The 14,205-nt window shown below is 39.1% G+C and overlaps 1 long non-coding RNA gene across 1 annotated transcript; it reads right to left on the minus strand.

The window, feature by feature from the left end:
* Positions 1-333: 333 nt before the first annotated feature.
* LOC112152550 lies at positions 334-1,342 on the minus strand. Its single transcript, XR_002920328.1, has 2 exons — positions 1,021-1,342; positions 334-737 (listed from the first exon to the last, which is right to left on the minus strand). It is a non-coding gene; the product is annotated as an uncharacterized LOC112152550 (long non-coding RNA).
* Between the last annotated feature and the right edge of the window lie 12,863 nt (positions 1,343-14,205).

The following is a 14,205-nucleotide window of genomic DNA, read 5'->3' on the forward strand; positions in this document are numbered from 1 at the left end:
TTGTTAAAGTCAGGTAAATGTTCCTCTGGTGTCAGTCTCTTAATGTTCTCCCTGTTGCCTCCTGCAGGAATCTAATCTGGAACATATGGAGATCTTGTTTGCCAAAGAGAGCCGAAAGAAGACACTATCTCAAACTGAGACCCCTAAAAAAAGTCTTTCAAAGGACAAGGTTTTGATGCATGTGTAACCCTCTCCTAGCTCCTACTGCTTCAAAAGCAGATTATCCACTGGGATGAAGGGCAATCTTTACCTAAGGTTCAGTAAAGGCTTGGGTCAAATTTTACCTATTAAGGTTTATACAATCCACCCCGAATTCACACACATCACACGTTCAAAAGTGAAAACAATTGTATTGCACAACATGAAATTATACCTCAACAATCGCAAAGAAAATTTGAATCCAGACATAAAAATATTCCTTCAGTTCTGAATTAAAAAAAATAGATAAATAAAAACCACTGAGATCTCAGGGAAAAAAAAGATGTAACTTGGAGCTCCAATAAAAAACAAAAAAAAAACTTCAAATGAGTTCACTCGGCAGTCCTACCGCCCTGTAACGTCCAGGAATGTAGTTCACGGGGTTGACTTGGGGGGTAAGGGGATGATGGGATGGGACGATCCGTCTTTTCACTCGAAGGGGGGGGAGGGGGACAAGATGGAGGCGTAGGTGGACCGGGACAGAAGGTGGCAGATGACTGAAAGTTCTTCAGGAATCGAACATGCAAAAAAAAACCAGCCTGCACAACATGCAGACATATTATCAATTCAAACTCTTATTCAACAAATTTAAATAAAACAGTTTAAAACATTTTTCTCATTCTGTCTTTTTTTCTTTACACAGCATAACAACAATGTACAATGGTCTTTTAGATTTATTAACCATATCAAACCAGGTTATAATTAACAATTCTTATGAAATAAATAAAAGTTATCCTGACTGGTTTTTTTTTACGTAATCTCGTGCACGCAGCTACTCTGTTTAGCATGCTAACAGCGATTCGAATGGCAGCGACAACTCACCAGGATATCAGTTGTTTGGAGTACAAGCAGTTCAATGCAGTTTTAAAACACAGCTCCGATGTCAATCTAACTTTTTTGTTTCCTTGCAACACGGGTACCGGTTCTCTTTTTCCTCTGCTACGCTCCGTTTTCCTCTCTGTAACTTCGCACGAGGTGCTGCAAAATGCGACCACCAAAAGATTGTAGTAGAGGTGAGATGATCACTCTGAGCAAAAGACCATGCTCAAAGAAAAGCGCTTTCAACAAAGATCATAAAAAATTAAGATCACCACTCTTAGTTAATGTTACTTTATGAATCTCAGGGTGGGGAACACTACCTGGGTTACACATGACTAAAAGCACAACTTCTTTCCTTGTGTGGATGCTGCAACAATTTTCATTATTAGGTTATTGAAGAAAACATTTGAACAGTTTCCATTGAATTTATTTGGCCTCAAAACTAAACAGTTGTATTGCCGTGTGGTAAAAGTAAACTGATCCCATCAAACGACAGCTCAGAATCCTGTATCGTTAGAAAAAGACATAAAAAAATCCCCGTAGCTGATCAGTGTCTGTATATTTTCACGTGTCAGCGTATGTCAGTGTTGTGGCTTCTCACAATAATAAATGAAAAGGGATTTTGGATCTGCAGCAATGGATCACCTTTCAGAATTCATGCTGCTTTTTCTTTTTCTGACTTACAAGTCTGGTGGCCAACTTGCAGTGACTGTGTCCTAATGAGTCCATGTGTGCCTGCTGTGTGTCTGTGTGTGTGTGTGTTTTGGTTGAGCATATAAGGACATGAAGTCACAGAGTGCACATTAGGACACATGGCTACTGTTAAAATGCTGGCTGTGATCTCTGGGATGGGCGTTTGGTTTGGAAACGGCCAAAAAGGCTTTGCATAGTGGAACAATTATATGCAGCTGTGGATGAACATGCTCCAACGCGGCTCTTTAAATTTAGGGCCGCTTTGTACTCAGGTGTTTTCACAGGAGTCATATTAAAATGTAATCAAGACAATAAAATCAATCTTAGGAGGTACAATGACTGATGGCAGGAGTTTAAACTAGAGAGAATAAACTGTGTGTGGTAGGGGTGTCCCGTCGGTGATGGGAGCAACGGGACAATCGGTCTCTGTTCAGGTTGGGGCTTGCATTTTCTGCACTTCTGTCTCCTTTGCTCTCGGGCAGCAAGGAATCTTTTGGTATACTGTCTAGCCCCGTTTATTAGTGTCTGTCAAGTTACGTACACACTGAGCATGATTAATTGTGCTATCCTAGGCACGTTAACGTTGGGAGTGGGGTCGTTTGGAACCCACAAGACAGCGCAGAGGACTTTTTTTTTATTATTTTTGATTTTCACTGGTGTTCATGGCCGATATGAAATCCTGTCCACCTTTGTCACACTTCAATATAAGGGTGGGGTCATCTGGACCCCAAAAGATAACACAAGGGTTAAAAACTTGAACACATATTTCTTACTCCATGGCGTTCACACTGAACAAGCATGGAGGAGCTTCTACGTCTTTTTCTACTGTTTATTAGCACATGTCCACCACCCACAAGTGGACAAGGCAAATCTTGTTTTCAAAGCTCTATTCTGCTGTGAAATACGAATCTGAATTCTTGCCCTACATTTATCCCTCCAAACGGAGAGTTGTAGTGTTTTCAAATTCAGATGTCACTTTGACTCAATGATGTCATCAATAGTCGCCAGTCAGCTACAACAGAGCGGATCTGCCAGTGCTCAGAAATACTTAACAACAGGGCTCTCCATCCCTCGGCTGCGAGCGTTAGCGTTTGGACAACCCTACCCCTTCAAATGCCCCTTTAATTTGACGGGTAGGCAGAAGCCATGATGGTAAGGGAAGAATTTGGCCTTCGTGTCATGTAAATTTATAGTCAGGCGCAAACCACAATTATTAATGATCCTCCTCCATGATCAGTTTTCAAGTACTTCCGTGAATTACAAGAGATGCCATCCTTGTGTCACAACCAAATCTGAGTCCCTGATTGGTCAATGTTCAGTTGGCTTAACTTTCAATGCACATCCAAAGGTCGTGGATTTTATAGGTGTAGTCTGAAAACGGTCTTAAATATGTGTATAGCTACGCAAGAGTTTTGAAAGCGGAATCTAGAAACACATATTTATGCACATTTACATAGAGTTCTCTTAGGGAGTCGTCACCTTAACGCGCGTTGCCGGGGGTGGTGTAAACGTAGTTTAAGGTCTCCCCTTTATCAGAATCAGAATCAGAATCAGAACGTTTATTGTCATTGCACATGGGGATACAATGAAATTGCAGCAGCCTTGGACATAAGAAGTTAAAAAATAATAATTATAATAATAAAATAGAATAAAAAATAGAAATACTGTATTTACAACTCTTGACAAGAAAATGAACAATCTGTACAGAACTGTTAAATATTAAATATTTGTGGAAAAATATTATCTACTTTTCCGTAATGGGGACTAAATTTGGAGCCCTTGTTGCTGTACTGTCTTTAGTGGACTCTGTACATTGAAGTTCAGGTTTTCAAAATTTCATTTTTAGTCATCTGAACACACATGGTATTCATGCAGCTATGATATTCAGTTGGACAAAAAAATATCTGTCATTCACTAGTTCTTTAAAAGATTAAAAGGACAGCAGAGGTTTGTAATTTTCATCAATGATCACTACAACTGTAAAGTTTAGTCTCACATACAAAAGGGGTTTATACAAATATTCACCCTGTGTGTCCAAAAATAACACAACCTTGGTTGAAACAACAAAATATGGAACACATGAAAACCTAATTTTATCTCATCTTCTGGAGAGGCCAAGTAAAAAAGACGGGAGAATGAACTGTCATCCTGTAATTTTCAGTGATTTGTTGGGACAGTGAGATCATTTTTGTCTCCTGGGTGTCACATTAGGCATCAGATAAACCAAAGGTCTTTTTCCTTTTACTTCAAAGGACACTTCAGGTGAACTTAGATGTGATGAAGAAATGGCTGGAGGTGACTTGGGAATGATATGTGTGGTTGTCAGGGGTTATGGAGAGTGCACGTTTGAGAAATTAAAATGCCATGCATGAAGTATTGCATAGCAAGTCAAAGCAGGAAAAAGAAAGCTCACGTAAACCAAGCACCTGCAACAGGAAGGGAAGCACAAACCAAGTGATTTCTGTAAAAAACAGTGCAATCTATACTGTAAGGTGAGATAAAAGTAAGAAGCTGTGAGGAAGAAAATGTGCAGTATTTCTTGGGGGTTTTATCATCCACTCACTCAGCTGCTCACAAAGCCAGGTCATGGCCTAGTTCTTCAAAGGCCTGCCCATCTGTAGCATTCATTATTAGTCCCTGTTTTCCACATAGGGGCCTGTTTTCATGTGCCTAGTCTCCAATGACCACTATCCATCCCATCTGTGCACTCTTCCTACAGCAAGCCTTTCAGCACCCTCATAAAGGTCCAGGACCTCCTGCATTAATGCATCTGTAACCAAGTCTGGGTTGGGTTAGAGGACACTCACCTCTTTTACACTCCATCCATCTTTATTCGCATTTTATCACCTTTTCTCATTTTTCCCAGGGTTTTTTTCTGTGACACACAAATTATCATCAGGGTTGTAGTTTATGTGGGGAGTTCTCTGGCGTGTTTTAGGAATTACACCCAGAGAAAACAATCAATGTGTGAAGTTCATCCTTGGTGTTTGGGTCTAAAGGGGTTAACAAATCTGTAGACTCTTAAATCTCAAGAGCTACTTTAAAGAGCTTTAAGGCATCACTCCTTAAGAAAAATGACCTTCAGTAACCCTGAGCAAATGGAAAAGCATGACATGTCTCACAACAGCAGAGAAGCATCTGAGAGGAAAAATGAAATGAAAATGCTCCTTTGGAAAATGAATTCCTGAAATCTGAGAGCTTTGGGAGAGATAGTCATCTGGAAGCTCCATTTACCTTTTCTCTCTATTTTTATGTGCATGTCCCTGCTAATGTCTGCAAGTGTTGCTTTTGAGTTTGACCCAATGCTTTCCATATGTGAACTGCAAAGTCAACCGTGTCGTTTGTTTAGATGGGACATGATAGATCACAAATATGTTGGGTCCAGAGAGGAGCGCTGTGGCTTTGGGTGCTGACACCAAGCTTCAGCACAAAACCCAACATCAACAAAGCTCAGACAGTAACCAACAGAGGCGGAGCATTCCACATTTCATTCGCAGACATCTCTCACACCATTTTTAAACATAAAAAACATTTCATTTTAATGTAAGAAACCTTGGATCTGTCTATATATGTGACATATATACTGTTAAGCCCGAATCTTAAAGTTCCACAATCATCTTCTGATGATTGTAAAACCGTTCCAAGCATTCGCAGTCAAAAAAAAAAAAAAAACTTATATTGTTTTCTTGGACTTATTTTCTGCAGAGTGGCGTAAGTTCTTAAGAAATTTGCCTCTGAGTTGTGGGCGGGGCCGCTGGCACAGAGTAAGCCTGCTCTTACTTCCCATCATCCATCCAAATCAAATGTATATACATGTACCAAGCTTTCTAAAATCTAGAAATATTGCAAAATGTTTTTGGAATTTTTAAAAATTACACGTCTGAAGCTGTTAAATGATTAGTAAATTTTGAGTGAAATAAAAAGGTAAATGGTAAATAGTCACAGTACAGGATAAAAATTTGGATACACCTTCTCATTCAATGGGTTTATTTATTTTCATGACTATTTACATCGTAGATTCTCACTGAAGGCTGTGTAAGGGCTATTTGACTAAGACGGAGAGTGATGGAGTGCTGCTGCAGTTGACCTGACCTCCACAATAAGCTGGACCTGAACCCCATTGAGATGATTTGGGGTGAGCTGGACTGCAGAGTGAAGGCAAAGGGGCCAACAAGTGCTAAACACCTCTGGGAACTACCATTCAAGTGACTACCTCTTGAAGCTCATCAGGAAAATGCCAAGAGCGTGCAACCCAGTCATCAGTAATCAAAGGATGGCTAATTTAAAAGACACTAGAACATCAAACACCTTTTTTTGGTTAAGTACATAACTCCACGTGAGTTCATTCACAGTTTTGATTCTTCAGAGAGAATCTGCAATGTAAACAGCCATGAATATTAAAAAAAAAACAAAAAAAAACCTAGTAGTAGGACACCTAGCAAAGCAGCAACAATGGAGATCATCTAGCAGCATCTTTCCCTTGCCTTACTTTTTGTACATTGTGTATGACCGGAATTTGGTGCTGTTTGAAAGAAGATTACCACTATAAAGAGGAAAACAGAATCGCTAGCTTAGCGCTATATTGGTGCTTTCTAATATCTTTCTGTCAATCAGTGAGTGGCAACAGTGGCTCCGCCCCAACCATCCTGTTCTATTTTTTTATGGACCCACAACAGATGGGAGCCCTCAAGAGGTACAGGTCAGAACTGTTTAATGGGTCCATTTGACAATGGAAACACTCAAAATACAATATCGATCCGGACCGTGCTGGACCGGACTGCTCAGTGGAAACGAAGCTATAGATGCATGAATAAGCAAAGAAGTTCCAAAATAGTCTTACATTTTGCTGCATTATTTACATCCATTGCCTGTCTTCTGGCTTAAGCTCTACAAATTAAAAGCTTTTCAAAATGTTGAAGTTCTAGAATAAAAATATCTAAACATACCTACAGCTGCAGTAAGAGTCAACTGGTTGTCATGACAGAACATTTTATCCACTCAATAGTTCACAGCAACACTTTTTATAGCTTGCAAATTTCATTTCAAGTTTCCCATACGGTTGTAATTTTCTCCATTATTTTCTGATCCCAACAGTTTTAAGGGACATTCTCTTTTTTTTTTGTTCTTCTCCACACAGTTTTTGAAAAAACACAATCTTTGCTGTTTTTCTCACACACACAGACACATGCACATGTTTTGCTTTCCCCTAAAATCATCCCTCTGCGGAAACAGTAGTGAGGTGGTTGCTGTGGCTCAGGGATCCCAGTCCGTGTGATGTGGAAGCTAAACGTCTCCTGTTTCGGAAAATAAACATAGCAGGATTGTCCCTGAGTATCGCACACTTGCAAGCAGACGGATTCATAATATTTTTCCCCATATAATGACAGCAGGGGGAGATTTCCAGAGTGATAACAGGAATATTTTCACACCCTTTGAATGCATGGGCTTACAGTGTAATCACTGAGGGAAGTTTTATACTTGGAGCTTGTGCATATCCCAAATAAAGCAGTCTCACACAATTGGACGTAGTGACAGACAATATTATGGTCTGGGTTTGACTTTCTATTAGTCTCTCAAAGGGGAATTCACTACAATTGGGTCTTATTTGACTCAGCTGAAGTCCGTCCTAACTTTTGACTTTCCTGGTGCCCCAATAAATTATTCGGGGCAAGCAAATTCAACTTTGAGTTAACTTCTCTCACATCACCCACATGTGCGCTTTCTACTAAAGAGAGCCCGTTCAAGACTGCAAATGTCAAGCATTGCTAAATCATATCCATTAAAATGCAAAGCTTGCATCACACAGTACTGAAAGCAACATGCAAGTTTGAGGATGAGCCAGCAAGGAGCTTCGGATCAAACAGAACACTATGCTCACCTAAGGCGCTGAGGAAGAAGTAAATTTGCAATGGAAAACCCTGAGGTTCAATCGGCTTCCTGTGCGTTCCAGAAGCCCCTGTCCCGGCAGGTTCGGAGCAGCTGTTTGCACACCTGACTGAGCTCATTATGTTTTCCTAATGGCTATAGGAATCATTAACACTTTATAAAACACCAGCAGAAGCAACACACATAAATGCATGTTAAGAAGCCTGGGTTTGAATTATCCCACATTTATCTTCACACTTCACAGAGACAAACCACACACTTCCCGGAGTTAGTAAACTTTACAGCTTTTCACCAAAATTGTACTTAAAGTGTATAAAACAACTTAAATCAGGGGTATCCAAAGTCAGTCCTCGAGGGCCGTCATCCTGCTGGTTTTCCAGAAACCCTGCATAATCTGCTGTTGATTACCTGGATCAGGTCCGATTGTCCAAGAAGAAAATTCAATGGCATGTAGGACACCGGCCCTCAAGGACTGACTCTGGAAACCTCTGACTTAAGTGTTTGTCCTTGCAATAACTGAGATTACCAAAATCTCAGATGGTGTTGACGAATAGGTCTATGTTCTTTTTAGAAGAATCTGCAAAAGAAAATTTAGGGATTTTCTTGGCAACAAAAGTTTTTTTATGCAAAAAGTTCATTTTGATGAGTTTTTGAGCATACGAGTGTGTGTCAAATGTTTGCTCAAAGGTGCAGTAAGAAAGAAGAATTACGAAACCAATCTTGTCCTTGCAGTCCAGGACATAATAACAGACAGAAAGTCCAGCTTTATGACTCCATCTTGAACAAATCATGATGAGGCAGTGTAGCTGTTTCGTTCAGGCCAATTAGGGAAACTCATTTCAAGCTTTTTACAAAGCTGCATTGATCCTGCAGGTGCAGCAGTAATTCACGTTTGAATTCAGAGAATCAGGAGTCCATATCTAATGTTCCAATAACATAGGAGTTCTGACTCTTTGGTGTTTTTTTGTCAGACAAATAGAAAGATAAATGTGTGAATTACTTTGACATGCTTCAACCTGTACTGTGAACAGCATGTTTTTTTCTTCTGGCTACTCCCTCTAGGAGTGATTCATGCACGTGATTTGGCTTCAGTTTTATGACAATGCTCTACAGACTAAACTAGGGCTGCACCATATGAGGGAAAACTTGGGATCTGTGATATCAGTGATCAATACTGCGAGGATGATATGACTTGTGCATAATGTCTACTTCACTGCAACAGTTTTATTTAAATAAAACATACCAAAGAACAATCAACATTTCTGGTAGGTTTCTCTGTATTTTCGTGTGTGTAAACATTTAAGGTTACCATTTATTGTGGTTTATGCTGTCTTTTGCAATAGGGATGTTGCATGATTGTTGATTAAAAGTTCAAATCCTAAAAATCTCATTTTAAAACAATGTTCTTATGCTGACAAATGAGTTTAATCCTGATGGAGGACACTGGAATGTTCTGTTCTTTCCATGTATTTCTTTCACTTGTCAGGTAATTATTCACCTGCTTCTATATATATCTTCATCGCGTAATTACACATGAGGTTACATGTATGGATAGACGTCATCATACATTTGTTGTGAATCAAAACACAGATAGGAAGGACTTTTTGTTCTTTCGATGTGCATTTCACAAGTTTTGTTGGCATTTAGGAAAAATCTTGGACACCTAATTTACAACCTGTATCTAAAATCTCCCAGTATCTGGGGTGGGGTCAATCTCCTTTTTTTTAATACATGGTACTAGGGTCTGCTCAAAATTAGGTTTTCCAACACATCTGAAGATGAAGCTGCCTGTTATATTTCCAAATAAAGAGTGGTTTCAAAGTTAGGGCTGTCACTCTGAAAAGTAGAACCAAAGTTGTTCCACAATTAGAAGGGCTTTCAAGAAAAATACAGTAAAGACACTAACGGTTCCATTTACAAAGTTGTTGATATTCTGAACACGTTCCTCTTGATGCTGCCAGAGTCAGACTTCATTGCAGTCTCTGGTATGGCAGACTGTCTTTATTCTCCTGCAAGATTCTTTAATGACAAAACCTTTGTGTTTCAGCTCACGGAAAATCATGTCACAGGCCACAAATTAAATGTTGGCTGTGAAACAGCTTCATATACCTACTTGTGTGACGTTCAAAGGGATCCAGAGAGTTGGGTTCTAAGGTTAAGGACACACTCCAGTGACAATTGTGTTTTTGGTGTTTTAAACATCTCTTAATAGAGGACATAATAAAAGAAAATAAGGATTAAAATTGCATTTCTGAGTATTTCTTTATTTAAAAAGTTGTGAATCAGGAGCAGACAAAAAATGTAGTTGGAAAAAGCTTGTAGTTGTTGTTCAAACTCATTTAAGTTGGTATTTGGCTCAAAACTGCACCGCTAATGGGGTTTTAGGGGGCAGTAAGCTACGGGGAGACAGTGTAAACAAAGGGATAATGGGAAATAAGCACAGGCTTACTCCACGACAACTTAGAGGCAAATTTCTAATGTACTACTGCCACTCTGGAGAAAGTATGCCCAAGAAAACGACACAGGTTTTTTTTCTTTTTCTTGCGTCAAAATGGCATATCATGAAAAGACCACTGCTAAAGCCATTTATGCATTTTGATTTGGTCAAATCTGTACTAATTAACCCTTTAACACAAAAGATGTCACAGGAGACAACTCAACAACACAAGTTCTATGATATACTCTACCTTCTCAACCTTTCATGTAATCATTACTAACTTAAAGTGTTGCATAATGGTCGATTTTCTCCACGACAGAATCAGATTGTTTACATTGGTTGTGTTAACAATTCACGGATGTAAAGTGTTGCATATCAGGCTACTTTAATTCAATTGATCTGGATAAAGATGAGCGGGAGAGTAAAAAGTTCAAACTTTCTCAGCTCTACAACTCTAATACCTGACCACCAGGCATTCACTGTCAGCCGCAATCATTTTATACATTTTGATCAAGTTAATTTACAAAAATAGTGAGACAGAATTATTGCTTCCTCCAGTACATATGTAGGACAGCCAGAAATCTGAACACAACACCCCACTGAAAGGTGATGAGTTTGATGCCTTGGTCTGTTCTCAACATGCATGAGTTTCCTCTGCTTTTTATTTAATGTTGTGGGTCAGCCAAAACAAGTGAGGCACTGAATAAGTAACAGCACCAAATCTGTGTCCTGATGTCTTCAGGTGTGATGTCATATCCTGTCATGGCGGTTTTCAGATTGTGCTCTAAAAAAGGCACAATCAGAGAAGAGAAGTGAGGCCAGAGTCCACATGCAGTGAACCAGCTAAATATCCAAACACAACCACATCGTCGCAACACACAGGAAAAACGTCATTCTACATGAGAGGAAAGAATGTTAATATCCAAAAGGTCGGAATAATGCTGGAAAGAGTTATCTGCATTTCAGAGAAGGAAAGTTGATCCGAAGAAAACTAAGAGATAATAATACAGACAGACAGACCAAGAAAGTGAAAGTGTTGGTGATAGTTGAGCAAGAAATTCAAACAAAAATGCTAGATTAAAAAAGAAGCCCTTTAAAATTAGGATTATAGTTGTTTACAAGGAAAAAAAATTGGACGATCGCCTCAGTTGGTTTATTATTTACCACTTGTATTCCAGTCTAAAGAGAAGCACAAAGAAAAAATATATATATTTGAATGTTGATTGGGTTACAAACTAAATGTACACTAACAAGATTGTTTTTTGCCAAAGAATCAAAATGGAATAAATGCAAAAAATGAATTTTGGTTAAAAATAACAAAACAACACAAAAAAACAATAAAATACAAAAATGGGTTTTATAAGAACTGTTTCACTTTAAATATCAACTGAGGTTTAAACACCCAATCAAATTAAAATTATGTCCTGGGGGGGTTTAACATGTACGTGTGCCCTTCTTCTGAAAATGGAGGACATATATATATATTTATATATATATATATATATAATATATATATATAAAATCTTAAAATTTTGTTTTCCGAGTATTTTTTAATTCAAATTTATTGTGAAATGAGAGTAAAACAAAAAATGAAATTTGGAAAAGGCTTTTTGGTTACGTAGAAATAGACTGGGCGGGCCACAACCTCCCCGCTCCGAGCACCCAGCAAAAGAAATTGGAAGTGAAGGTGGGGATGATCCACACCAATGGTCTCAATTTAGAGGCACATTTCTAATGAACTTCTGCAACTCTGTAGAAACTGTCCTAGAAAATGACAGGTTCTTGATTTTGGCTAAACACATCATACTCACAACTAAAAGACCACTGGGAACACTAAAAATAGAGGAAAAGATGGTCGGAGTTACGTGAGTTCAGATCTAGCTCATCCCTAGGGTCTGGATTCAAAGACTGCACCTATAGGTGCGCAAACAAAGCTGAGCAAAGGTTGTATTTAACATTAAAGCCCGTGGTCTGAGCTGCAGGTGAAGATTGTGTCACATTAAATTAAAGCTACACTGAGCTGAGCTGGTTTGATGAAGTCATACATGCTAAACCCCATTTTGCTTTAATTTACTGGACTTTCTCTGCAGTACACAAGTCATCAATCATGTCTGTGCGCAGGCTGCCTGGGGACAAGATGCGGAAACAGCCGCATACACTAGCATCCTGAACCAAATGCATAGCATCAAAGGCAAAACTGCGTATTTAAACAACGAGAGCACTGTACATTCAGTCATTTTCTGCTTGTGTCCTCAGCCAGCACTTTTTTCCTTATAGCACACGCACCCACGCACATCTGTTAGGCAACATTCTTCAGTCACTGAAGCAAAACTAAAGCAGTCTATGCATTTAGCTGTAAGCTAAAGAGCAATGAACACAATCAATCCATTCAGAGGAACGAGCAAAAACTCAACCATTGCTTCTTGGTACAGTCTAATTCATTTGGACCACAGAATGAAGTACTGAACAATGCACACTTTTAGAAAATTCATCACATTCGAGCAGTAACGTTGTAAAACAAGTAATAATCTGCCATTTTAATTGAATTATTAATTATCCCGTGGGGAACACAGAAGAGTAGATTGTGAAGAATGAATGTGGGAAGAAACCCCAGCTTCCTAATGAAGGATGTATGATGTGGTCCAAACTTGGAGCCCGTAGGCCCGGCGGAATACATGAAAACCAGAAGACAGCGGCAGACTTTAACAATGTTCTGGTACTGCAGAAAGATGAAGCCTTTTGGACTCTTTAAAACCACAACATCTTTCATTCTAAGCGACCGGTCCCTCTCAAGGAAATTCCTCCTCACGGCAATTCATTTCCATACAGCCACTTGGCCTGTCGTTTCAATGAACGATGGTTGTGCAGCCAGTTCTGGACGAGCTTCAACATCATTTCTGTCCATCAAAATCCCACAAGAGTTCTTCATCTATAAAAAGTCATTTTGAGTAAAGATAAATCCAGTGCATGACTTCAAATGTAGCAGCTGGACAATCACACCAGCTTCCATTGTGATGAGCAACCTCCACCATTCCCTCTCAACACGAGCTGGACGACATCCCAGAAATGTCTGCATTCATAACCACAAGGAAACATACTGGAGAAAGACCTCCGTGTTCTTGCTGTTGAATGAAAGCGTTGGCTTTATCTCCAGCAGATCCCACAATAAAAGTGGAAATTCTGCTGTTGTTCAAGCGAGTGATCTGTGTTGCATTAACTTATGACAAACTCCTTCGATCACTGATCTCACCATCATTTTCCGCACTCCATCATTGCCACACTTTTTTTTCATTCACATGGAACGACGCCTGAATTGGAGTTGAAGCTTAGTCGGTCAAAAGCAGTTACTGGCAGTGCGGGGAGCTCAAACCCACGGTCTTGCTCTTCAGTTCATGAGCACTTGCCTTTATTTCTGTTTCCAAGAGTAAAAACCGTTTTTATCCAGAATATCCTTATTTTCACCAGACATGCCCAGAACTCCAATAGTTTTAGTTCCATCAACATCCCTGAATACTTTACAAAAAATCCTCATTCAATAAATATAAACAGAAAGTGTTTTTCCAAGAATGTGACAAAAAACAAAAAAACACTTGTCATAAAATGAACACTAGTTATGAGTCTAATATATAAAATATTTTCATTATAATTGTTAATATCCATAGTGTCTAAGGGTTGGATATCCCTCTGTTGGTTGGGTTATTCGTGTAGCGTTTGTGGCATGGAGGAGAAATGCAGTTCTTCACGTGTTTGTGTTTTGAAGCATAGAAGTTTACATTTAAATGTAAGCAACTTGTTGTTTTTGCTGGACTTTTTTAGGTTTTTTTAACCAATGTTGTGTATTTTCAGAGCGCTTGTAGCTATGTAGTAATGTAGATGTAGGTTCGTCTGGATTTGAAGATACATCTCTCTGCTTAGAGGGCTAAATATAGAGGTAAGAGAGAAACCGTAGTAATTTGGATTCGGCCAACCTTTGTTACCGGACACACGAATATTGAAAGGTTGCTGCATGAACAATGTACAATAAGACATTGTTCTAAATTCATGTAAATTCAAAACCCTGAAAACTCCCATTGTCATGACGTTGTTAAGCCCTTGGAGGAAAGCAAACAGGACTAATTGGGTGCTAACAGTCCTCTTTTATTGTAGGTGCTGTAAACATGGTCATAAATGTC

Source organism: Oryzias melastigma, linkage group LG6, assembly GCF_002922805.2.
Source record: "Oryzias melastigma strain HK-1 linkage group LG6, ASM292280v2, whole genome shotgun sequence".
Classification (NCBI taxonomy): domain Eukaryota; kingdom Metazoa; phylum Chordata; class Actinopteri; order Beloniformes; family Adrianichthyidae; genus Oryzias; species Oryzias melastigma.